The 27,289-nt window shown below is 44.6% G+C and overlaps 1 protein-coding gene across 11 annotated transcripts in view; it reads left to right on the top strand.

The window, feature by feature from the left end:
* The window catches only part of med27 (mediator complex subunit 27), a 521,819-nt gene that overhangs the window by 401,490 nt on the left and 93,040 nt on the right, over nucleotides 1-27,289 (top strand). For 9 of the 11 annotated variants that reach the window (XR_011340577.1, XR_011340572.1, XR_011340563.1 and 6 more), the window contains one exon: nucleotides 4,171-4,317. The exons of the other annotated variants lie outside the window; for them this stretch is intronic. The gene's annotated coding sequence lies outside the window, so the exon portion shown is untranslated. The remainder of the gene's footprint in view (nucleotides 1-4,170; nucleotides 4,318-27,289) is intronic. 11 annotated transcript variants of the gene reach the window in all.

Genomic DNA, 27,289 nt, shown 5'->3' with positions numbered 1-27,289 from the left:
CCTCTTTGCACAACACAACTGGTACCTCAACTTGGCTTGTAGAATTAGTTGATATCAGGCATTCGGGCACCTTTTACTTGATGAGGCCATTAAAGAAGAATAAGTTGGAAACCCACAGCATGCCAGGCAGTGGCAGTAAAAAGTCAAATCAAGTTTATTGTCTTCTGATTATACAAATACAACCTGACAAAACAGTGTTCTCCGATCCTTGGTACAAAACACACAGATACACAACCAGACATAATACATATACATACATATGCAGACAAACAATACGTATGCAAGATGAGTATTCATATATATAAATATTGTTTCATTAATATGAAAGTCTCTGATGGTTAGTGTGAGTGGTTCCTTCGGTCGTTCACCGTTCTCACTGCCCGTGGGAAGAAGCTGTTCCTCAGCCTGGTGGTGCTGGCTTTTCAGTTAAGATTTCCGTTCAAAGACCCCATCAAAACTGGGAAAGAGAGAAAAATAAGTTTGTTTTAAGTGCAAAAGAGGTGGGGAAGTGATGAAGTGAAAGAAGGGAAAGTCTCTTGAAGGGTGAGGGTAGAGGCATCCTGGAGATAAGTTGGAGAGCATCCAGTAAATGAGTTTTGAAATTAGTGCCATATAAAATAAAGAAAAATGATGAAACAAGGGCAGAAATAAAGTGAGAAGACAAAGAAAGGAATCTAAACATTGCAAAATGCAGGACTTGTTCCACCGGTTAGGCTGTGGAGAGACTACAGAGTAAACCTGACCACAGTGTATAAGCTGAGGAACCACATCATAGCCTTCCAGACTCAATATTGTATTCTACAACAAAAAACTACAAACTCAAGTTCACTCCCTGCATCTTTCTTCCTTAAGTCATCTATCTCTGATACGGCTTCAGTTTTTCTCCATAAACACAGACTAAAATGCCAATATTGTAGAAATTGCATAATTGCCATTATAATTGATATTATCCAAGCTCAAACATGCAATTTGCTTAGCTATTCACATACTACAGTCCATTTGTAAAATCAATAGAAAATGTCAGAAAAACTCAACTGATCAGGCAACATTTGCTGAGAGAGAGAAACAAAGTTGGTGTTTTGAAGATGAATGATCTTCAATCTGGAACATTAAATCTCTATATCTGTCCAGGTGCTGCCTGCTGGTTATTTGCAGAATGTACTACTTCTCTGATGGCCCATATACACATATATAGTAGTTGCCATGTTGAACCATCTTCTGTATCCATCCTCCTGCAGGCAGAAAAGTCTCATCAAGAGATATAATCACTTAATCTAAGTTCCTCCATCTTTAAATCATTGGTAGCTGGTGAAATTAGACTCCTTTGGTTGCCATGTCAATGTGAAATCTCATTTAGTTGACTGATCCAAGTTTCAGGATAATGCACTCATTATCCAAACATGTAGCATTGACCTCATTACAATCTGTTGTCCCAAGCTCTACGTCAATTGTTAAGGCTGCCTTCATACATACAGGTGATTATTTTCCACAGCATTTCATTGTAAAATTATCATACTTTCTTTACTTTTGTCCTGCTTTTAGTAAAATATGTAGCAATTCCATTTGATGAAATTCATGTTTTCTCTTGAGGAGATTGTCCTATCCCTATCACAAGCTGCTAAAAATTAGATCTATATTCTTTGTCGTTTTGAGGATTGAGGGGTGATCTTATTGAAGCATAGGAGATTCTGAAGGGATGTGACAGGGCAGATGTCAAGATGTCTAGTGTGAGAATCTCAAAGGTTCATAATTCAAGATTAGGAGGCAGCCATTTAAACCAACTTTTCACTGAGGGTAATAAATCTCTGGATTTCTCAATTCTGGAGGATTGTGTGACTCGATCATTGGGGTTATTTAAAGAGGAAGTAGATAAACTGTTAAAAGACCATGGAATTGAGAGGTATGGAGAACTGGCACAGAAAAGGAGATGAGACCTGAGGCAAATCAACCTTGATCATATTGAATGGTGGATTATGCTTGAGGGATATAATGTTCAACTTCAGCTCATATTTTCTTATCTCTCTCATTTCTTAGCTCGCGCTTGAAATGTCCACTGCTGGCCCTAGAGACTTTTTAAAATTTGCACTCAGATTTTACTCTACTGACTCTCTGAGGACTTTAATTTGAGCCTCTCAGAGCTCTGCCCTATGATAAATATCATCTGTTTTCTCTCATTTTTCAGATTAGTTTCTCAAAGTAATCTTTCTCGCACTCTTGAGTCTGCAATTCAAAGCACAAGTCTGTCTCTGACTATTTCTTCCGGTGTAATTACATGAAACTCACACCCTTCAGAGAGTCTTGGCAGCACTTTTCTATATCGGTCATATGACTCACCAGCAAGGGAAGGTGCTTTAGCAGTTGGCAGAACTGACAGACTTTCCCAAGCATAGACACTATCGTGCACTTTTTCTCCACTTCAAAATTAAATTTTATCATTGGTTTTGAATATATTTTCTGAATCTTGCATGTGTTTATAATGACGGGAAGGAAAGTGGAGCAGCTGCAGTTGCTTCATCACAGCTCCAGTGATCCAGGTTCGATTCTGATTTCCGGTGTTGATGTGTGGCGTCTCACCATGACAGTGTGTGTTCCTGCCTACATGCTCCAATTTGCTGCATCATTCCAAAGACACATAGGTTTGCAGGTTAATTACCCCTTGTGCAGGTGGGTGATAGAAATTTGGGGAAGGTGGAAGGAAAATGTGGGAAGGACAAAATGGGATCAATGTAAATGATGATTGATGGTTTGTGCAAACGTGCTGAGGCAAATGTGCTTTTCCATTCTTATGACTTAATCCTTCTATGACAGCATTATTGGAAAACAACCAACTCCCAAATGTTCATCAAAATCAGGTGTAAGATGTTTAAGACATCTTCCTATATCTACAACCAAAGTATATTTTGGCATTAAACAAGAAAATTTGCAAATGTTGTGATTGTAGTTCGACACAAAAATGCTGCAGAAACTCACCGTCACTGTATCTGTTCTGTATATAGCAAAGATAAAGATGTATAAATATCACTTCTCAGCATTTTTCTTCTGTGACTTCCCACCCATATCCACCTATCACCTCCTCCCCCTACCATTTTATTCAGGCACCTACCTGGTTTTGGCTCATACCTTGATGATAACTAATGTATATTTTGGCTCCGTGTTTTTATTTAAAGCAATACAGAGCAACTATATAACACCAAATAAATGAATTGAGTTGTTTATTGTCACATGGACTGAGATACAATGAAAACTTTGTTTTGCATACGATCCAGGCAAGTCAACCCCTACGTAGTACATCAGGGAGTTGTCGTGTTGTGAAGAGTTATCAGGTTCAGTGGGTTAACAGAGAGATAAGTCAGGACTCAAGTGTTATAATCACACGTAACTTTAATTAACACATGGGAGGCAAACAGGGAGAACGTTAAACGTTAAAGATATAGACATTCATTTCAGACCAGATTAGACTTCGACAATAGTGAACCTATACTCAACATGCTCACACACTGAATACACACACTACAAACAGGGACTCCTACACACACCCGGTTCCCTGTACCATCAGGGGTGTGGCTCTGCAAGTATCCCGGTGCTACGGCTCAGCTTCAGTGTAGTGCACATCTTACCTGTGACATTTCCAGCAATGTTCACAGTAGCGACCTGGCGTGGAGCAATGTCTGGGGCTTGGACCACGAGGCAGAGAGAAAGAATGTGCTGTGCGTTGGTGTTATGTACAGTGCTAGTCTGTGCTTCTAACCAATAATGACCCTAGGTGAGTTAAATTAACCAACGGCAAGGTATGCGCTAATGGATGTCTGGAGTCCACCCATTAGATTCAGACAGGGAGGACATGTGACCACCTGCAATCCACAATATTCCAGACAGACAGGGGGAGCATGTTTCCTCCACCCACAACAGAAGTGTGGAATAAAATTGTAGTGTAATAATGAAACAAAAGTGCAAGGAGTAGTGTCACATAAGACAAAAGAACAGGAGAAAAGCACAGTTAAACAGTGCAAGGCATCACCTTATAGTAATGGGAGGTCCATTTAAGTATCTGATAACAATAGATAAAAAAATCGGAGATGCATGTTTCAAGCACTGTCTGAAGGGAGGGTGGGAGATGAGAGTGTGACCAGGGTGGGATGTATCCTTTAATAAGTTTGCTGGTTTCCCAAGGCAGCGGAAGATGAAGGTGGAATTGAAGGAGAGGAGACCAATCTGTATGGTGGCTTGAATTACCAACATGGAAGCAGATTTGTTCCCTGTCACAGAGGTCCGCACCTATGAACTCTCTGGAACAATGTAAATGCCCAAACTTATCAGGTGAGCCTATTGACCACTGCACACTCCTCATCATGAACCCAGTGAATTTTGCTGCACTGATTCTTATGCTCATAATATGCCAGGGATCATGAGTCAGTTGCTGATCTAGAGGGTCAGTCTCCTTCTCTGGAGCAGACCCTGGGATTTGCAAAGGAGAAGAGTTGTGCACACAATTCATTTGTCCTTGATGTTGAAAGTAAAGTTATTTGCATGTTGTCAGAAAGCAAATCAAGCTGAAGCTACATATGAGGAACCTTGTCAAACATTACCCAGACTCCCCCAGGTTGTTCTCTCCCCAGGTTCTCTGTTCGACGAACACTTATTACAGATTCAGGCTTATTGCTGGTAGTGGTCCTCCACCAGTTGACCTGTGATTCAGAGTGCAGTTTTATTCCTCCTTGTAGCAGAGAATAATGTTATTACAGGCCTATGAATGCTATGGAGACATCCTACGTGATACCATGATAAAAGGTGAACATGGCTTGTTATTTCAGATGAAATGTCCTTGACAACTAGTAGTTGCCCTTGCAGCAGACAAATTAAGCTGAGAGATTGATTTTGATGAAGGAAGGTGTTTTGAGAGCTGCCCTTTGCAGTCCTGAGTTTTGCTGACACCCAGTTGCTGAGGGATTTAGACGTTGATTGATAAGGACTTCAATGAAGTTTAAAATCAGATAGGCATAATATGGCCATACAACTTGAATCTGCCCTGATCCTATTGGTATAGGTTATTAAAATTACCCTTCCAGGTTTATTTCATATTCCCTCCTCAGCTTCCCGCATCATCCTTTGCATTCATTCTATAATATTCACATCATGGTTCAGACATTACCGGATTGATGTTGGTGAAACTATCCAGGCTTATTGTCATTACTATGCAATCTTGACAGCAACTTCATTTAAGTGTACAAGAGTATGTGAAACCGTTTCAGATGACACTGTTAGCTCAGCAGTTAGCATAATGGTAGTACAGTGCCAGCAACCCTAATTGAACTCCAGCACTGTCTATAAGTAGTTTGTACATTCTCCGCATTCTGCGTTGGGTTCCTCCAGGTGCTCCAGGTTTTCCCACCCTCCAAAAATGAATGGGGTTTGCAGGTTAATTGGAATATTTGGGAGCATGGGCTCATGGGACAGAAGGGCCTGTTATCATCTTGTATCTCTAAAATTTACATCAAAAAATTCTGCTCATGTGTATTTAGGCACAGAAGTCCAAAAATTACCAGGTGAAATTCATGGCTGGCTGTATTATAACATTGAACTCAACATGGCTGTGTTCTTAGCCCCCTGCTCTACTCACTTTACACCTATGACTGTGTGGTTCGGTACGACAATGCCACTAACTACAAATTCACTGACAATGCCATGGTAGTGGGCTGTATAAAAAGCAGCGATGAGTCAGCATACAGAAGGGAGATTGAAAACTTGGCTGAATGCTGCACCAACAACAATTCAATGTCACCAAAACCAAGGAGCTGATTGTTGACTTCAAGAAGGGAAAACCAGAGGTATATGATTCAGGGATTATTGGGGGATCAGCGGTGGAGAGGGTGAGCAAATTAAGTTCTTGGGATTCACTCTCTCAGAGGATCTTTCCTGGACCCAACACACCAGTAACATCATGAAGAAAGCTCATCAGGAGTTTACCATATAACTATAGAACTCTACAGCACAGAAACAGCCCCTTAGGTCCTTCTAGTCTGTGCCAAACCATTCCTTTTGCCTTGTCCCACTGCCCTGCACCTGGTTCATAGCCCTCCACACTTCTCCTATTCATATGCCTGTCCAAATTCTTCATAAATGTTAAAATTGAACCCGCATTCACCACCTCATCTGGCAGGTTGGTCCACACCCCCACCATTGTCTGTGTGAAGAAGCTTCCCCCTCATTCTCCCCTAAACTTTTCCCCCTTTCACTCTTAGCCCATGGCCTCTAGTTTGTATCTCACCTATCCTCGGTGGAAAAAGCCTATGTACATTTATTCTGTCAATCCCTGTCATAATTTTAAATACCTCTCTCAAATATCCCCTCATTCTTCTATGCTCCAGAGAATAAAGTCCTAACCTGTTTAACCTTTCCCTGTAACTCAGTTCCTGAAGTCCGAGCACCATCTTAGTAAATCTTCTCTGCACTCTTTCTACCTTATTGATATCTTTTCTGTAGTTAGGTGACCAAAACTGCACAATACTACAAATTTGGCCTCTCCAATGTCTTATACACCTTTACACAGCTTCCTAACTCCTATACTCAAAGCTTTGATTTATGAAGGCCAATATTTCCAAAAACTCTTTTTACAACCCTATCCACCTGTGACACCACTTTCAGGGAATTATGTATCTGTATTCCCAGATCTCTGTTATACCGCTCTTCTCAGTGTCCTACCATTTACCTTGTATGACTTTTCTTGGTTTGTCCTTCCAAACAGCAACACCTCACACTTGTCTGCAATAAATTCCATCTGCCATTTTTCCAACTAGTCCAAATCCCTCTGTAAACTTTAAAAACCTTCTTTGCCTCCAAACTTAGTGTCTTCTGCTAACTTGCTGATCCAATTTAATACATTATCATCCAGATCATTGATATAGATGACAAACAATGGTCCCTGCACAGATCCTGAGGCACACCACTAGTCATAGGCCTCTAATCTGAGAACCAATCATCCACCCCTGCTCTCTAGCTTCTCCCATCCAGCAATTGTCAAATCCAGTTCATTACTTCACCATGAGTACTTAGCGTCTGAACTTTCCTGACTAACCTCCCATGTGGGACCTTGTCAAAGGTCTTACTAAAGTCCACAAAGTAGACAACATCCACAGCCTTTCCTTCATCAACTTTCCTGGTAACCTCCTTGAAAAACTCTACAAGATTGGTTAAACACGACCTACCATGCACAAAGCCATGTTGACTATCCCTAATCAATTTCAGACTCTCCAAATAATTGTATGTCCAGTCTCTTAGAATACCTTACATAAATTCAGTTACTACTGAGGTCAGGCTAATTGGCTTATAATTTTGGATCCTCTTTTAAACAACAGAACAACATGAGCTACCCTCCAATCCTCCAGCACCATACCCATGGTCAAGGAGTTTTTAAATATTTCTGCCAGAGCCCCTGAAATTTTAAAACTAGTCTCCCTCAAGGCAGCAAGCACTTCCTCCTCTTTAATCCATATAGGTTCCATGACCACACTGCTTGTTTTCCTTACTTCCCACGACTGTTTCCTGAGTGAATACTGATGAAAAAAAGCATTTAAGATCTCCCCTCTACTTTTTAGGTCCATACAAAGCCAACCACTGACCTTCGAGGGGACCAATTTTGTCCCTTATTATCCTTTTGCTTTTAATACAACTGTAGAAACCCTTAGGATTTTCCTTCACATTGACTAGCCTTCATTATTTTTTTCTTGAGGTTTGCTTTCATTTTTTATAATCCTCAAGTAACATATTTGCTCCATGTTGCCTATACCTGCTACACTCCTCTCTCTTGAACAAAATCCCCAATATCCCTTGAAAACTAAGATTCTCTATGCCTGCGAACCTTGCCTTTAATCCTGACAGGAACATGCAACTCTGTACCATCAAAATTTTGCCTTTGAGTGTCCTCCATTTACCTCTCACATCCTTGACTGAAAAGAATTTACCCCAATCCATGGCTTCTAGATATTTTCTCATTTCCTCAAAATTTCCTTTTTTCAATTTCGAATCTCGCCCTGAGGCCTAGATCTATCCTTCTCCATAATTAACTTGAAACTAATGGCATTATAATCACTGGACCCAAAAAGTTCCCCTGTAACAACTGTATCACAGTGCGAAATGAAGAACAAGAAAATAACCAGACGTGTTTGAGTCGAAGTTCAGTAAAAGTCGTTTTACTCAAACAGTCACACGCAGCTTTTAAAACCCAGCGTGTTCCAAATGATGTCATCACATTGTGACATCATGACATCACTTGGAACCTCCCAAGCTGGTTTGATTAAGCCTCCAGTGAACCACTACATGACTCCCCCCCCCCCCCCACCCCGAACTGGCATTAGGAGGCTAAACCTCTGCTGCAGTTACTGTTCACTTCTCTTGGGCATTGGGGCTCGTGGAAAGGGACGATCAAGGTCGAGTGAGCAGACTTTAGTCAGTCAATCGTAAATGTATGGATGCCGCCCCAATGTCCAGTACACAGGTTGTACGATTGTTTCGTAGCCCTCTGAAGGGGCCCTCATACAGCCTCTGTAAGGGTGGCCCATGTGCATCTATACACACAAATACAAACTCACAGTCCTGGAGTACCTTTAAGATGAAGGGAATCATTGTTCCATGCCTGGATGTGGGAACTGGAGCCACTTAAGTCAGTGGTACTTCTTGTCTGCATGCTGCAGGCACAAACTCCCCAGGTACAATGATCGGGGCTCCATAAACCAATTCAGCCAATGAGGAGTTGAGATCCTCCTTGGGTGCCGTTCTTATTCCTAGGAGGATCCAGGGCAGCTTGTCTGCCCAATTAGGTTCCTGGAGGCAGGCCATCAGTGTAGCCTTCATGTACCTATGGAACCACTCCACCAGGCCATTTGACTGTGGGTGGTAGGCTGTCGTGTGGTGGAGCTACTTTCCCAGCAGTCGTGACAAAATGACCCAGAGTGCGGAGGTAAACTGTGAGCCTCTGTTGAAGGTGACGTGTGTGGGTAGGCTGAACTAAGATACCCAGGCAGAAATAAAAGCTTTGGCTCATGAGTCCATCCACCTAGTGAATCTGGCAATGAACATTAACAAGTACCTAGACCCTCATGACACTGGAAGCGGGCCGACAATATTGACATGTACATGGTTGAATCTGCGCTGCAGTGGCTGGAAAGGCTGAGGCAACGCTTACACTTTTGCAGATTGGCAGTCTGTGTACGGCTTTGCCCAGTACATGACCTGCTTTTTGAGTCCATGCTGGCTATCAGACGGACCGTTGCTCAAATGAAGGGGTAGGACAGTCCGTGAAAGGCATTGAAAACATAACATCTCCACGCAGCAGGGACAATAGGGCAAAGCTGACCTGTGGAAACGTCATACAGGAGAGAGGTACCTTGCGGCCCAAAGGCTACATCCTCAAGTTGCCGGCTTGTGAAAACAGTTCTATAAGCTGGGAGTTAGTTGTCCAGGCACTGAGCTTTGGCGAGCACCATGTAGTCTACACCCGGAGAGAGGGCACGTACTGCTTGAATGAAGGAGCAGGACAGAGCATCAGCCATCACACTTAATCCTGGTTGAAAACTCAGATACGCAAAATAGGTGGCGTTGCTGGTGGGCTGACCAAGGATTTCATGCCTTTGTGAAGGTGAAAGTTAGTGGTTTGTGGTCAGTAAAAACCGTGAAGTCCCTGCCTTCCAAAAAAATAGCAGAAGTGTCCGACTGCTAGGTAAAGAGCCAGCAGTTCTCTATCAAGTATGCTGCATTTTGTTTCCGGAGTGTGGAGGTGCTGACTAAAAAAAGCTAGTGGTTTCCATTGTCCATTGGTGTATTATTCCAAGACCTCACGTACTGTGCGTCAAACGTGTCTATCATCAAGGTGGTTAGTGCAACCATTTGTGGATGGACCAGCAATGTTGCCTTTGCTAGGGCGTCTTTGGTCTGTTGGAATGCTACCGTCATCTCCCTTGTCCACTCAAGTTCTTTAGCATCACTGGACATGAGGTTGAAGAGAGATTTCATAATATGAGCTGCAGAAGATAGAAAGCAATGAAAGAAATTGAACATCCCCATAAATTCCTGAAATCCTTTGACCATATCGGGCTTCGCGGATTTGAGGATGGCTTCCACCTTGCTAGGCAATGGAATGACATCCCGACTACTGATTTGATGTTCCAAGAATTCAAGAGAGGACTGCCCGAATTTGCACTTGCCAGGGTTCACAGTTAGGCTGAACTCCTGTAGGTGGCGACAGAGTAAACCCAGATGCTGCAGGTGCTCTTTGTGGGAGTGGCTGGCGACGAGTATGTCATCCAAGTATATGAGAAGGAAGTCCATGCCATGCCCCACTGCAACAATCAGTCGCTGAAATATTTGTGCAGCCTTTTTGAGCCCAAAAGACATTCTCAAAAATTCGAAGAGGCTGAAATGGTGTATTGATGGCGGTCTTGAGCTCATCATCCAGGTTTACATGTATTTGGTGGTACCCACGCACCAAGTCAATTTTAGAAAATATCCTGGTCCTATGAAGATTAGCTGTAAAGTCCTGTATATGGGGTACAGGGTAGCAGTCTGCAGTGGTAGGGTTATTGAGACACCTGTAATCCCCGCAAGGTCTTCAGCCTCCTGTGGCTTTGGGTATTATATGCAGTGGGGAAGCCCATGGGCTATCAGATCTGTGTATGATTTCAAGTTCCTCCATTTTGTAGAACTCTTGCAAACCACAACTTTTTGGGCAGCAAGAATTGGGCTTGGTCCTTGGGTGAGGACGTGGTGCGCGACACCATTTTTGGGTGTGGCAGTGGAGAACTGGGGAGTGACAATGTCGTAAATTCTGCAAGAAGTTTGGCGAATTCGTTGTTTGAATACTCCTCTGCATCTAGGTGTGGGACAGGTAGTTTGGCTTTTCCAAGGTGGAAAGTCTGGAACGTTGTGTTCACCAACCAGTGCCCTTTTAAGTCCACCATCAGTGAGTGGGCTCTGAGAAAGTTGGCACCTAGCAATGGCCAGGACACAGCAACAAAAATGAACTTCCTTGTGAACTTATTGTCACCAAATTTCAGGGATATAGTCCGTGTGCCGTACGTACGAATCAAACTTATTCACCACAGTAAGCCCCGGACCCGCGCTCCTGGTACGGGTGTCAATGCCCAAAGGAGGACTAGAAATTTGCACTGGGAGAGTTTGTCTCAGATGTAGAGTCAGCTGTTACGGTGGCCAGTAGCCGCAGCCATTGTCATGCTTGTCTGGGGGAGTGTGTGCCCTCGTCGCTGGTACTCGCGGAGTCTGGGCCTTTGGCTGTGATGCATCATTAATTTCTGTGGGCCTTGGGCCTTGCTGTTTCACATGCCACAGAATATCTGCATGGGCAACCACTGTTTGAGGGTGGATGTCTTCTGGCATATGTTCTAAAAACAACTGCTCAAAGAGCGAGCAAGGATTGTTGCCGTCTGCCAGTGCTAACATGTCGTTCATTAACTCCGAAGGGGCGCGGTCCCCTAGGCCATTGATATGGAGAAGCCATACAGCTTGCTTGCATCGTGAGAGACCATAAATCTGGAGCAGGAGGGCTTTTAGGGCTTCATACTTGCTGAGAGCTGGTGGGTCCCAAAGGAAATCCACTTTTCGACCGGCCGTGTCATGGTTGAGGGCGCTTACCACATGATAGTACTTAGTGGTGTCCACTTCTATCTTGTGAATGTGGAACTGCACCTCAGCCTTCCCGAACCAAACCAATGTAACAACTGTGTCGCAGTGTGAAGTGAAGAATGAGAAAATGACCAGACATGGTCAAGTCGAAGTTCAGTAAAAGTCGTTTTACTCAAACAGTTACACGCAGCTTTTAAAACCCCACGCGTTCCAAATGATGTCATCACATTGTGATGTCATGACGTCATTCAGAATCTCCCAAGCCAGTTCGATTAAACCTCCGGTGAGCCACTACATGCCTACACATACTTCTGTCACCTATCCTGTCTCGTTACCTAAAAGGAAATCCAGTATTGCATTCTCTCTAGTTGGTACCTCTATATATTGATTTAGAAAACTTTCCTGAACACATATGACAAAGTCCAAGCCTTTTTACAGTGTGGGAGTCTCAGTCAATATGTGGAAAATTAAAATCTCCTTCTATCACAATGTTATGTTTCCTGCAGCCATCTGCTATCTCTCGACAGATTTGCTCCTCCAATTCTCATTGACTATTGGGCGGTCTATAAAACAACCCCGTAGTGTGGTCATGCCTTTCTCGTTCCTCAGCTCCACCCTTTTGTGGATATTTAGTATGACATTGAAAACCTTGGCAAATTTCTATAGATAGGTGTGGGAAACTGCTGACAGGCTGCATCATGGTCTGGTATGAGTAAAAAAACTTCAAAAGGTAGTGGACACAGCCCAGGGCATCACAGACAAAACCCTCCCCACCATCAAGAACATCTGCAGGAAATGCTGCCATCGGAGAGCAGCAGAAATCATCAAGGATCCCACCCCACCCAGCACATGCTCTGTTCTTGCTGCTGCCTGCCCCATCATCAGACTCCTCAATAACAAACTCAATCAAGGGCTTATTTAAGGACTCTTACTTTGCACTTTATTGATTTTGTTTATCCTCTCTGTACTGCACAGTCAGTTTTTTTACATTTCTTTATTTGTTTACATGTGCGCAGTTTTTTTCTTGCACTACCAATAAGTGGTCATTTAAATCGTCAAGTTTACTGTCATCTGATTGTACAAGTGCAACCTGACAAAACAATGTTCTCCAGCCCTCGGTCCAAAACATGCAGATGCACAACCAGATATAATGCACATACAGACAAATAATACACATGTAGGACAAGTGTTTTATCTCTACAAGTAAGTAAATAAATATTGATTTGTACATATAAGAGTCTCAGGTGGTTAGCAAGAGCAGTTCTTTTGGTTGTACAGCATTCTAAATGCCCATGGAAGGAAGCTGGTCCTCAGCCTTTCTCTGTAACTCCTGTATCTCTTCCCCGACAGGAGCAGCTGAAAGATTCTGTCTGCAGAGTGAAGGGGGTCCTCAATGATTTTGTGCTCCCTATTCATACAATGATCCTGGTAGATCACATCAATGGACAGAGGGCAGCTCCAGTGATCTCTATGCCACTCTTATAGCCCTGTGGATTCATTTCACAGCAGCAACCATACTACACTGTAATGCACCAGGACAGGACACTCTCAATAGAGTACCTATAGAAGCTTGACATAATGGTAACCATTAGCTTTGCCCACTTCAGTCTTCTCAGGAAGTGCAATCACTGTTGTGCCTTCTTGACAAGTGAGGAGATGTTGTGTGTCCATGGTAAGTCACTAGTTAAGTGAACTCCAAGGTACGGTGCTCTCCACTCTCTCTACTACAGGGTTATTGATGTGTAGAGAACAGTGTTCATTCCTGGTCCTCCTGAAGTCCATGATCATCTCCTTCATCTTGTCCACATTGAGACTCAGGCTATTACTCTCGCCTCATTTCATGAGATTGTCCACCTCTTCTCTGTAGAACGACTCATCATTGGTGAATTGGTGATGAGCCCAACTACTGTTGGGTCATCTGCAAACTTGTTGACACTGTTGGAGCTGGATCTAGCGATGCAGTCGTGGGTCAGTAGTGTGAACAGGAGTAAGATGAGCACACAGCCCTTAGGTGGGCCAGGGCTCAGCATGACTGTACTCAACATTCTGCTACCAACCCAGACAGACTGTGGTCTTTTGGTTAGGAAGTCCAGGATCCAGTTACAAAGAGAGGTGCTGAGTCCAAGCGAGGACAGCTTTTCCACCAGCCTCTGGGGAATGGTCATATTAAACAGTGAGCTGAAGTTGATAAACAGCAGCCTGGTGTACAAGGCATTGTTCTCCAGATGGGCCAGGACAGAGTGAAGGGACAAGGTTATATATCATCTGTCGAACGGTTTCTTCTATAGGCAAATTGAAATGGATTCAGCATCTCTGGGAGGTGTGCTTTGACGCGTTCCATCAGCAGACACCTGAAGCATTTAATTGGAGGTCAGTGCTACAGGGTGGTAGTCATCGAGGCCTGTTATTGTCGCCCTTATGGGTACTGGGATGACGGAGGCTGTCTTGACTTTTTGCTGCTACTTTGGTTCAGGTGCAAATAGGGTGGGACAGCAAATTCCAACATTACCAGAGGCTTCAATATGCAAAAAAAGGACCTTGGATAAAGTGACAATGAATCAATTGAAGAGGAAAGAGAAAACGTAATGTAGGATTTGCCAGTTTCCTGTTCCTGAAATCTGATGATCGTTACTGAACCTTTCTGTTTCCAAACTGGTGGTAATGCAGAGGAACACAAGAGAAAACACTCTGGGCCATTCAGTGTGAATGCAAAGTGATTTTAAAAAAAAAAGCCAGCTGTCCATATCTTCCTCCAAACATTCCACCGGGCCTGTAAGTGAGCAGGTTAGGCAAAATTGCTCCATGTTCACCCATAATATCTATTGTACTTTACATTACCAGCTTCACCAGGAAACCTTCAAATTCCTGTTCATCTGTTTGATGTCAAGAAAAATAAAACCAATTCTGCCGAAATAGCTCAGTTGGGAGAGCATTAGACAGAAGAATAAAACCTGGATCGGGGGCTGGGGATGGTAATTCAACAAATCTAACAGTTTGTTATGTCTGTATCAACTCCTGATGCCCATGAGAAACCTGTATCCACTAGCATTGTGCCCAGTGTTACAAAGTGAAGGATTTTGCCAACCTGTACTTTAACCCTGTAATTTATTGCATCAAACCTATGCCTATTAGTAGTGTATCCATTGCTGTATGGTGACAGACCCAACCCCAACAGTACTGTGTACAAATGTTATACATTGAGAGTTCCAATTCCACCAGTTCTGTATCCCACTGTTATACAATGAAATAACTTGTCCCACTAGTACTGTACCCAATGTTAAATACTGATACTACAAAGCAATTTTCAGATTCATTTGGGGGTCCAAAATAGATAGCGTCCAAAGAAGCACCATGTACAAGTTGCCAGAAAATGGGGGCAAAGGTGTACCCAATGTGGCTCACATCCTCACCTTCGTGTGTGGCTGCATCAAGCTGTGCGTGGAACCAAACTACGAGGGCACTAAAGTGCCACTATATGCTGATGTCCTACCTCTCCCAGGTGTTGTGAAGGATGGGCCTGGCCCCATTGTTGTGCAATGTCCCAATTAGCTGGACTTTGCCACAACACCTATCTTTCATGGAAAAGATTTTCCAGAACAATACCTTCAACCACAAAGCATCAGGCAGTGGTCAGCATGGAACATCCTGCAAAAACTGAGAGATGAGGACTCGATGGATCCAGTGGAATGTTTTCCTGAGCAGACCATCTAGGTTATCTGGTAGAATGCCTCATCGCCAGGGCTCATAAACAAACACCAGGGCTTGGCCTGGCTGGTAATGAGAGGAGCCCTCCCAATGAGATCATTCTTGTACAATTGGAACATCACCCTCCATGCACATTGTCCTTTGGATGGCTGTAATGGAGTGGAAATTGTTGCCCACCTCTTTGCTGAATGCATAGAAGGATGCAAGGGGCTTTGTCACGGTTCATCCACAGTGGTAACATGACAGAGGACTCTCTGGTCTATGGGCTGTTCCCAGGGACACACTCTGAGTCCAAGATCCGGAACTGCTGGAAGATCATCAACTCAGTGAAAGATGCTCTTTGATCTACCAGGAAAAAGGAATGCTTGAATGACACATTCCAGGATGCAGGAGTATATGCTGAGGGATGCACTTAGGCTTGGTGCAGCCAACATGAGGGCCCTGTGTGGAAGACCCACAGTCTAGCTTCCTCCCATTACTGGGCATTGAGGAGCTGACACTGAGTGAAAACCCCCGTAGTAAACCATTGTATGTATATATTTATCTGTTTGGGCACACCCATTGGCCGACTGTACCTGTGGCTCCTCTCATAGTCTCCAAAATGAAGGTGACTATTCCACAGACTCCTCCCTAGTGCAGAACAGTTGAACAGCATGGATGTGCCTTTATTCTAAAGCTAATAAAAGCCTATCAATTTGTTAAACTTCAGTCTTTTGAAGTCGTTGATGGTGCATCAATGTTATTAGCTTTAGTTTTATAATGGAGCTGATCCTGAACCCAGAGAAGCTGGAAATCGGCCCTCAATCACCTGAGGCATCTACCAGCTTTGAGCTCTGGCTACACTGTTTCAAGGCATTCCTGCAGATGTCTTCAGCCACCATGCAAACAGAAACTGACAAATTACAGGTACTGCACTCCCGAGTCAGCACACTGATGTACTCGATGATCAGGGACACCACATCATATCAGGAGGCCATGGATATTCTAAAGGGCCAGTATCTACAAAAGATTAACAAAGTCTACATCAGGCATCTCCTGGTGACCTGAAAGCAGCAACTCATGGAGTCAAACACCAAGTTCCTCCAGGCTCTGTGAACCCTTGGACGGGCCTGTGAATGTAAGGCTGTTTCGGCTGCGGTGTACATGGAGGACCTGATCAGGGATGCCTATGCTGCAGGGATCAGGTCGAACTACATTCGCCAAAGATTATTGAAGCAAGAGGAGCTAAGTCTGCGAAGAGCATTTGAACTGGCAGGTATGCTGGAAATGACCCTCCAGAATAAGGAAGCCTACTCAAGCAACAATGCAGCCACCTCATGGGGTTGCCCCATGTGCCGCCATCTTAGGACGCATTGCCACCCCCTCGTCCTGCTAATGATCAAACCACAGTGGCAGTACCCTGGGAACACCTTCTATCACCACTGCCAGGTGCAGTCAGCAACCCAACCACAACTGCGGTACTCCGGGAGCACCCAAACTGCTACTTCTGTGGCTGGGCAAGCACCCGAGGAAACACTGCCCAGTGAAAGACACGGTCTGCTCCAGCTGCAGGAAGAAGATAAACAATGCTAAACCCCTTCCCAGTACCACTGTGTACGGATCCTGGGATGCCACCATCACCAGGAACTAGCAGCGCCACATGCGAGTCATGGGGATTGCCAATTTGAGCGCCATCTTTGGGATTCAGCAGCACCGTTGTGGTAGCTGCCATCTTGGTCATTGCCATCTTCCAAATCAGCACGAGATCTCTCTGCCTTAACCATAAGACACTGGCCTTCATCACACTCGCCCAGGACAGCCGGCATCAACTCACCCAGGATAGCCCTCATCAACTTGCCAGGTAAATGATGGACAGTCAGGTAAATGGCCATGTGATGAATTGCCTATTCGAGAATAGGAGCACAGAGAGCTTCATTCATCTCAACACAGTGCAGCGTTACTCCCTTGAGGTATGGCCAGTAAACCAAAAGGTCTCCTTGATCTCAAAGTCATATATGGCAGATGTCCTCGGCTACTGTGTAGTGACTCTGACTGTGTAGGGTACAGACTATAAAGCAGCGGTTCTCAACCTTTTTCTTTCCACTCACGTACCACTTTAAGTAATCCCGATGCTGTCGGTGCTCTGTGATTAGTAAGGGATTGCTTAAGGTGGTATGTGAGTGGGAAGGGAAGGTTGAGAATCACTGCTCTAGACCCAATTGTTACTGAAATATTTTGCTTGAGAAAAATTCTCATTCGCCCATTTCCTTTGGAGTTATGAAACCATGCACATAACGAGTCAATTAGGTACGATTAAGACAGTGGTTTTCAAACTTTTTCTTTTCACCTACATATCACCTTAAGTAATCCCTTAGTAATCACAGAGCACCTATGGCATAGGGAATACTTAACATGGTATGTGAGTGGAAAGAAAAAGGTTGAGAACCACTGCTGTAAAGCCTTTAAACTTCTGGTGATGCTGCAGCTCTGTGCTGCCATGCTACTCGTGCTTGATTTTCAATGTTGCCTTAAAAGTGTGACGATGGAGTTCGATGAGCCCCATTCACCCCTCACTGTCTGTAACCAGTACCAATCGGCCACTGCACTCCACCTAACTTTAAGCCCAACCCCCCCCCCCCCCCCGCCAATACACCAAGCTGGCAACCCATATCACCCCTCACTGTAAACCCATCACCATCAAAAGTAGGAGATACTATGCCGGGGGCAGGGCCTTTATTTGGACGGAGGTGAAGTTGTTACTTAATGAGGGCATCATTGAACCCAGCACAAGTAGTGGACAATTAATAGATACACACATCTAGACGCGTACCCCTTCCCCCGTATATCCGATATGGTGAACCAAATCGCACAGTATTGGGCCTTTTCTACCATTGACCTGAAATCCACATATCACCAGCTACCTATCCGCCCAGAGGACCACCAATATACTGGGTTCAACTTGGATGGCCACCTCTACCGCTTCCTGCGGGTCCCTTTCGGCGTCACCAATGGAGTCTCAGTCTTCCAGCGTGATATGGACCACATGGTAGATCAGTACCAGCTGCAGACCACATTCCTGTATCTCAACAATGTCACCATCTGCAGCCATGACCAGCAGGACCATGACGCCAACCTTCAAAAATTCATTGAAACTGCCAAGTTCCTCAATCTCATGTACAATAATGCTATGTGTGTCTTTCGTACAACCCGCCTTGCCATCCTTGGCTGTGATATTGAGAACGGAGTCATTCGTCCAGACCCTGACTCCATTCATCCACTCCTGGAACTCCCCCTCCCCCACAGACTTAGGGCCCTAAAAAGGTTCCTGAGCTTTTTCTCTTACAATGCCCAGTAGGTCCATAACTATGCAGACAAAGCCCACCTCTCGTCAAATCCACCTCTTTCCCTCTGATGCAAGAGGCCCGTGCAGCCTTCAGCCGCATCAAGGCAGATATTTCCAAGCCCACAATGCACGTGGTGGATGAATCCATCCCATTCCAGGAGGAAAGTGATGCGTCAGACTTTGCTCTGGCTGCCACACTTAACCAGGTGGGCCGACCCTTTGCTTTCTTTTCCCATACCCTCCAGAGCCCCAAAATGTCAAGCCAAATGTCACTGGAGACACTAACTGGTGATAAATGATTCACCCTGCTAACTGACCAACGGGCTGCTGCATTCATGTTCAATAATCAGTGGGGTAAAATCAAGAACGATAATGTATTGAGGTGGAGAATCAAACTGTCCACCTACAATTACGATACCCTGCACCAGCCCGAGAAACTCAATGAGTCCCCAGATGCCCTATCTCGTGGGACCTGTCCCAGCATACAGATTCCCCACTTAAAAGTCCTTCACCATGATCTCTGCTACCCTGGAGTCACCAGGTTCTTCCATTTCGTCAAAGCCCACAACCTGCCGTACTCTACTGAAGAGATCGGATCAATAACCAAAAGCTGCCAGATCTGCGCACAGTGCAAACCACCTTTCTACCTGCCATACAGAGCACAGTTGATAAAGGTCACAGCCCTTTTGAATGCCTGAGTAACTTCAAAGGACCCCTGCCCACTATGGACCGCAATGTGTACTTCCTCAATGTTATGATGAGTACTCCCGTTTTCCGTTTGCAATCCCCTGCTCTGACATGTCAGCTGCCACAGTTATCGAGGCCCTGCGCAGTCTCTTCACTCTATTCGGCTTCCCCAGCTATATTCATAGCGACTGTGGGTCCTCTTTCATGAGTGACAAGCTGCGCCAGTACCTGCTGGCCAGAGGCATTGCCACGAACAGGACCACTAGCTACAATCCCCGGGAGAACAGGAAAGTGGAAAGGAAGAACATCATGGTTTGGAAGGCTGTTCTCTTAGCCTTGTGTTCTAGGGGCCTTCCAGTCTCCCGCTGGCAAGAAGTCCTCCCAGAGGCACTCTACTCCATCAGGTCTTTTCTATGTACTGCCATGAATCCCACAGTTCATGAACATATGTTTTCCTTTCCCAGGAATTCTGCAACTGGGACTGCACAGCTGACGTGGCTGACATCCCCAGGGCCAGTCCTACTCCAGAAACACGTGAGGAGCCATGGTCAGAAGGGTCCACCTCCTCCATGCAAACCCCAATACGCCTACCCTGATGAGCATGAGGACACTGTCCCCATTTGGCACCCTCAGGGTCTCTGGAGACCTTCACTGATCACTCATCTCCCCCACCCTCACCCCTACCCACCCACAATGCACCAGGACCATGGCACATTACTTCATCCCCAACAGAGGATACACCAGTATTGTTGCTGCAAATTGTTAGGTCTGCTTTGTTCATGAATGAGTGAGACAAACACCAGACTGAGTCGAAATCAGGGTTCTTTGTTCTTTATTACCGGATTGTAACACTTGCGACTAACAATGTTAGTCGGAGAATGCATTCTGCCGTTATCAGCAAAATGGTGATTTTTTTATACCCTTGGATACGTGCTTAGAACATCATCATATCATTACTTGTCCAATGACTAAAACTGTTGCTATCCTTTCCCTGCTAGCTTCCTGCCTCTCAATCCATCAATGTCTCTCTTATCTTGTAAGTACAAGGATGCATTCACATCTTGTTACAGCCCTGTACAGGGTAACTCCTTACACATTCCCATCTCATGATGTTTTACCTTACAATACCAACCAGTACCATGCTGACGATTCCTCACAGGCACCCCAGTCTGCCCAGTTCCCTGCCACTGTGCCACAACCACAGCCCGAATTACAATGGCCACCTGATAGTCTTAATTTGTAACTGTATCATCACCACTTTACCCCGCTGGACTCTTAAATAAAGAACAAGGGGTTAATATGGTAAACCACTGTGTGTGTGTATATATATATATATATATATATATATATATTTATCTATTTGGACACACCCATTGGTTGATTGTACCTGTGGCTCCTCCCACAGGCTCCTGAATAAAGGTGACTGTCCCTCAGCCCCCTCCCCAATGTAGAACAGTCGAGCAGCAGGGATGTCCCTATGTTCTAAAGCTAATAAAAGCCGATCAGTTCGTTCACCTTCAGTCTTTGGTGGAGTCATCAATGGTACATCACCCTTCAATCATCAGTGGGAGGGCGAAGAAACAACAAAGTGCCACAGTGATGGTAATGGAGTATTGAGAAAAGAATCTAAAAAGAACAATGATGAGAATGTATCAATATGATTGACACTGAATGTAAAACGTCGTGTATTGTAAACTCCATGGCCAACTGTCATTAATGGCTGTAGCAGCCCCTGGCCTTCTTTAGAAGGCACCTCTGGCCACTGAACTTAAATACATCACCTTTGACCAGGAGCTACTGGTGCTGAACCCTGGCGGTCATGCATTTCTGATACTTCATGGAAGGCAGGCAATTCAAGGACTTCATAGCCCACACACCACTAACCTTCGCCTTCCACAAAGTGTCTGACCCGTGATCGACCAGGCAGCAGAGGCATCTTTCCTACATGTCTGAATTCAGTATGGACATCCAACAGATCACTGGCAAGAACAACGTAGTGACCAATGCACACTCCATCGAATCCATCCATGCCTTATCCCATGGCATCGGCTATTCACCCCTAGCAAGGGCACAACACGACGATCCTGACATCCTGGTGTACAGGATAGCGCTTTCTGGGCTGTGGCTGGAGGATGTCATCATCCCCCCCCCCCCCCTGCAACCAGAAGCTCCTCTGTGACGTCTCCTCCAGCAAACCCTGCCCCATTGTGCCGGCAGCATGGCGAAGCCAGGTCTTCAATGTGGTGCACAACTTGGCGCATCCAGCCATCAGAACCATGGTGGCCAGTGGGTTTGTCTAACACGGGCTCCACAAGCAGGTCAGTCAGTGGACCAAGAACTGCATGCTCTGCCAGGTATCCAAGGTGCAAACTCTCACTAAAGCACCTCCTCAGACTTTTGAGCCAGCACGGTGTAGGTTCAGCCACATTCATGTCAACATCGTGGGACTGCTACTGGTTTCCCATGGGGTGAGATACCTCCTCACTATGGTTGACCACACCATTAGGTGGCCAGAGGCAGTCCCAATGGTTGACAAGACCATGGAGACCTGCACCAAGGCACTAATCAACACCTGGTGTCGAGGTTCGAAGTCCCAGAATATCTCACTTCTGACGGGACCGCAGTTTACCTTGAGGCTCTGGGTGGTGCTCACCAAACTGTTGGGAACCCAACTCCACCATACCATGTGATATCACCAGCAGGCCAACGGGTTGCTGGAATGGTTCCACAGACACTTAAAAGCAATCCTGATGGCCTGGCTCAAGGGACTCAACTGGGTGGATGAACTTCCTTTGGTCCTTCTGGGGATATGCGCCAAAGGAGGACTTTAATGCCTCTGCAGCAGAAATGGTCTACGGTGCATCCTTGGTAATCCTGGGGGGAATTCTTGGTCGCCGCCAAGGATCTGGAAACCCCCATGGTGGCACTGAAACAACTGAGGGAAAGACTGTGTACCCAAGCCCCTCCATAGCCCATGCTACATGGCCAGCCCAAATCATTCATCTGCAAGGACTTGCACACTTTTGAATATCTCTTTGTGCAAAGGGGAGCGCACCGGATATCACTCCAACAGCCATACGAGGGGCTGTACAGAGTCATCAGGCACAATGGGTCGACATGTGTATTGGACATTGCTGGCAAAGAGGAAACCTTCACCCTTGACCACCTGAAACCGGTCCATATAGACATTAGTCAGCCAGTCAAGACTCATCCTCTGTGATGCAGAGGCAGGCCGCTCAAAGCGGCAGCGGACACTCCGATTGTGGTTCTGGGTGTGAACCTGTGAACTGAATCACGACCCGGCTTACAAAATGGCTGGCGCACGTGACAATCATGAGGGGCCCGCAGTGACCAATGGCTGTCGTCAATGGGCAATGGCAGGAATGCCGGCCAGTCAGAAGCTAGCGCTGCGATGACGCCTCTCCTGTCATCAGAGGCAGGGAGTAAATCATTCTTCAACCTCAACTTGACTCTCTGTGTGTGTGTGTGTGTGTGTGTGTGTGTGTGTGTGTGTGTGTGTGTGTGTGTGTGTGTGTGTGTGTGTGTGTGTGTGTGTGGTTTTACTCCACATTTTGTGTAGCGCGCATGCTACAACAGCCAGTGCCAAACCTCTCCACACCAGAACTGTATCCCAGTGTCAAACCCATCCCTGTCAGTATTATACAGTGACAGACCCATGCCTGACAGTACTGCATCCCAGTGCCCTACAGTAATAGACTTGCACCACAGTACTGTTCTCCTGGTTATATGTAAAAATAAAATACTGAATGCGCTGATCAAAGGGATAAAAGTTAGTGGGAAAACATTTTAACAATTACAAATAGAGATGAATAATCAAGGAAATTACACTTAATTGTTCTTTAGAATGTTTCTATAAAGCTGAATTTTGTACAAAAGCAAAATTGCTTGAATTCACAGAATATTATTTTAAGGTATGCCATGGCCCAGAGACTGAAAATGACCTCACCCCCTAATAAAAGTAATGTAACAAGAATCTTGTATTGTGTCTGTAACTCGGTAAGGTGTCTTCTTGCTTCTAAAAATATGCTAAATTACATTTAACAGATTAGCTAAGGAAGTGAATTAATAACATTTTAACGCTAGTTTGTTCTAGATTTAGGATCAAATGAAGAGGGTGAATCTGATTTTAAAAGAATCCTGTTTAAATAACAGCCTTCACTATCAACACATTAGCAAGAAAGTGAAGCAACACTGTTCATTATCACAACTTTCAGTCTGCTACTATTCTGATTGCAATATTTTTTATTTTTAAATTAAATTGTGACAATTATTGATCATTGTCTTAAGAAGGTATTAATCTTGGCCATGTAAGTGAACTAAATCAATGTATCCATTCAAACAAGAAATGGCAATAATGCTATGGACTAATCACAGTCCGTATTGAAAGGATTGCATCTGGATGCTATGGTGTGAACATGCAAGATACTCTCTCTGGAGCATCTTGTTAATATTATGTGTCATTCACTGTCCATCCTTCTTCAATCATGTGCTCCTGGCTTATGGATTCTGTGAACACTTTCTGCAACAATTATGTGAGTTGTGTCTGTTACAACAGCATAGTTTCGATTGTTGTCTATCATCTCATATAAAAGATACAATTAAACACAGGGAAACATCAGAAATATGTTATCATAAAAACACAAAAATGCTGGAAGGACTCAGCAGGTCTCATCAATGTTTTGGGCCTGAGCCATCAACAAATTATGAGGAAAAAAGCAGGTAGGCACCTGAATAAAAGGCTGGGGGAGGAGGAGTAATGGCCAACAGGCAAAAGGCAATGATTGGAAATGGATATGAGGACAGGAGAGGAAAGGTGAGAAGAGATAGGAAGAGAGGCATGGCTCTTTGAATGCAAAATTGGAGGAAAAGAGACAGAGGTAAAGGGAGAGGGAGAAAGACAGAGCTAGAGGAAAGGAGACATCAGGATAGGGAAAGAGAGAGGCGGTGCGGGAGGTGGCGCTAACAGAAATCGGAGGTTGTGTAATGCCATATAGTTGGAGGGTACCCAGACAGAATATGAGGTGTTGCTTGTCCAATTTACGGGTGATCTCAGTCTGGCAGTACATGAGACCATGCACAGACATGTCAGCAAGGATAGAGGGTGGGGAATTGAAATAGGTGGCCACTGGGAGATCCCCTCTATTATGCAGGACAGAGCTGAGGTGCTCAACAAAGCCAATTTCTCCGGTGTAGAGGAGATATCAGGGGGAACACTGGCTGTAGTAGATAACTCCTACAGATTCACAAGTGAGGTGTTGATGAACTTGGAAGGCCTGTTTGGGGCCCTGAATGGGAGGAAGTGTGGGTGCAAGTTTAGTATTTCCTGTAGTCACAAGGGTAGGTTTCAAGGGGACAATAGATGGGAAGGGAGGAGTGAATGAGGGAGTCATGGAGGGGGCATTTTTGTGTTTTTACTACAAGCAGCATCTGCAGACTTTCATGTTTCACAGAAATATAGTATGATATTAGAGGATATAAATAATGGAATAGGAAGGACAATACAGTCAACCAATGATTTGTTGCATTTTTGCTTTTAAGCATTGAATTTTTGTGGTGTTCTAGGAACACTTAAAAACATAACTAAGTAGGAGTATGAGTAGGCCCCTCAAGCTTCAATATGATCTATCCTAGGCCTCCTCTGTGCCAGATCCTCTGGGCCCTCAATCCCATCTTCTTTCAAAAAGTTATTTACCTCTATATTAGATACTTCTCATTGGAGAATAAGATTTAGGACCAGTCCATCACGTCTGCTATGCCATTCAAATCATGGTTGAGGTATTCTTCTTTTCAACTCCATTCTCCTGCCATCTTCCTATAATCTTGACACCCTTACTAATCAAGAGTCTCTTAATCTTTAAGTATATACAATGACTTGGCTTCATTAGCCATCTGTGGCAATGAATTCCACAATCACCACCATCTGGCTGAAGAAAGTTCTCCTCACCTATGTTCTAAAGAGATGTCCTTTTATTCTGAGGTTGTGCCTTCCTGCAAGACGGCTGTGACATGACTGCACCTTGATGCAGCTTTCTGGACTCGGGTGCACATTACCTTAAGTTTGTGGCCGTACACAATGTCTGAGGCACTGGAACCAGCGGACAAGCATCAGGGAATGTTTGAGGGATCTACTCGGGCCTGAAAAATTTATTGGCGGCATCTCGGGTTCTGTCTGAGGAAAGTCCATTGCAGAGGTCCTGACGGCTGAGATGGGCACCTGGAATGTCAGCGTGGAGGCTTGGAGGACAGCGATGCAACCTAAGTGACCATTGTGGAGGCTGGGGCAGCCCAACCTGTTGTTGGGACCACCGATGTAGAGCTGCAGTGACCGAGGTGGAGCCCAGGGTTTGTCTGATGTGCCAGATAATGAAGAGATCTAATGCAGTGTACTTAAACACATATCATAGCTTTTATTAGTAGAAACTCAGTAGTACAATAATGGGTGTGTACACAGTTATAGTCAAGGGGAGTGCCCTTGGTGGTAGAGATAATACACGTCCAATGCCAGTAGTGCGGACGAAGCATAGTGAGAGATTGAGAGCATGACACAGATTTACCACATTGTTGCTGGGTGAAGTTGGCAGACATGCTTGAGGGAATGCCTCACCAAGGTTATGGAGCTGGACTGTGGACTGTTTGCAGGGCCGGGACTTCTCCACATTGGAGAGGTGCTCCTGAGGGGCCATGTTGTGGGGATTGGTGGCAATATGGGTGCCTGTAAGGCACGGAGGTGTCTCTACTATAATCCCGGGCACCAGACACTGTGAATAGAGAAAGTCCTTACTCGAGCTTCCGAGGGATGCAGTGGTCTTTCAACCCTATGATGTTAGTGTTGGCTTCTAGTCAAAGTATTGGTGGCACTGATTTTTCATTTTTTTAATATAATTGCAACTGAGTGTTTTATGTATAAAAAATTCAGTTTCGCTTGTAATTTAGGTAATTTTACATAATCTTTTGAGTCTAAAGTTTAAATTGCGTTTGGTCTCAAGTGTCTTGTTGTGTTTTACTGTAATGATGCACCAGTCTCCAAGAGTGTTATCTTTTTTGTACTGTTGCTTCATTAAAACTGCTGCAGCTTTAAGAAATGATGATAAGCTTCGAATTTGTGTTGATTTGCTTGACCTCATATAAAAGTCTTGGCCTCACTTTTGTCATGGTTGTCTAGGGAGCTGCAACGCTCACCCAGATAGTTTGGGCTTGGGGCTGAGTCGGCTGCACCAGTGTGTTTAGGCAGCTTGTCGTTGGCCACGTGTTTCTCCACCCCAGTAATATTCTGTGAGATGACTCTCTTGTTGAGTGTTTGTTGATTTTGTGCTTTGTGTATTCTTTTATTAATTGGTGCACAGCACTTTGGAGCAACATTTCATTATGTTTAAAATGTGCTATATAAATAAATATTCAATTCAATTCTGGTCCTAGACTCTCCTATCCCTGGAAACACCCTCTCCATGTCCACTTTGTCCAGCCCTTTCAATATTTGGTTTGTTTCAATGAGATTTCCCTCATCCTAAATTCTGGCAAGTAGAAGCCCAGAGCCATCAAACCTTCCTTACAAGTTAACCCTCTCATCTATGGATCCTCTCCAACATCAACATATCCTTCCTTATTCAGTATATGTGGTCCAAAACTGCTTCCAATACTTCAAATGTGGTCTGACCATTGCCTAATAAAGCCTTAATATTACATATTTGCTTTTATATTCTGGTGCTAACATTGCATTTGCTTTCCTTACTACCAACTTAACCTGCAAGTTGACCTTCAAGAAATCCTGAACTAGGACTCCCAAATCCTTTTGCACTCCCACTTTCTGAATGTTTCTCTCCATTTTAAAGATAGTCTTCCTTCTACCAAAGAGCATGACCATACATCTTGCTGTGCTGTATTCTGCCTGCCATGTTCTTGTCCATTTTCCCAACCTGTCCAAGT

The sequence above is a fragment of the Narcine bancroftii genome, chromosome 1 (genome assembly GCF_036971445.1).
Source record: "Narcine bancroftii isolate sNarBan1 chromosome 1, sNarBan1.hap1, whole genome shotgun sequence".
NCBI lineage: Eukaryota > Metazoa > Chordata > Chondrichthyes > Torpediniformes > Narcinidae > Narcine > Narcine bancroftii.
Note: the sequence above shows the minus strand (reverse complement) of the source record. Positions and strands in the feature narration are given on the sequence as shown.